Source organism: Anabrus simplex, chromosome 4 (assembly GCF_040414725.1).
Source record: "Anabrus simplex isolate iqAnaSimp1 chromosome 4, ASM4041472v1, whole genome shotgun sequence".
Taxonomy (NCBI): domain Eukaryota; kingdom Metazoa; phylum Arthropoda; class Insecta; order Orthoptera; family Tettigoniidae; genus Anabrus; species Anabrus simplex.
Window position 1 is genome coordinate 123,829,003 of NC_090268.1, and position 560 is coordinate 123,829,562.

The following is a 560-nucleotide window of genomic DNA, read 5'->3' on the forward strand; positions in this document are numbered from 1 at the left end:
CTCAGCTGAGTCCTGGAATTGCTTTCACTTACTTAGCCAGGCTCCTCTCTTTCATCTATCCTATCCGACCTCCATTGATCAACTCTTGTTCTTTTCAGACCCCGACGGTATTACGTATGGAGGCCTAGGGAGTCTTTCATTTTCACGCCCTTCGTGGCCCTTGTCTTCCTTTGGTCGATACCTTCATTTTTCGAAGTGTCGGATCCCTTCCATATTTTCCCTCTGATTAGTGTTATATAGAGGATGGTTGTCTAGTTGTACTTCCTCTTAAAACAATAATCACCACCGCCACTTACATATCAGTATGACCAATCTTCTACGCACATTAACCCGGTTCCCGTTGTTTGCGACCACGCTGTGTACACCCGAACCAGGAGGTCCCAGCTCAGTATGTAATAGTAATGTTATTTGCTTTACGTCCCACTAACTACTTTTACGGTTTTCGGAGACGCCGAGGTGCCAGAATTTAGTCCCGCAGGAGTTCTTTTACGTGCCAGTCAATCTACCGACACGAGGCTGACGTATATGAGCACCTTCAAATACCAAAGGACTGAGCTAGG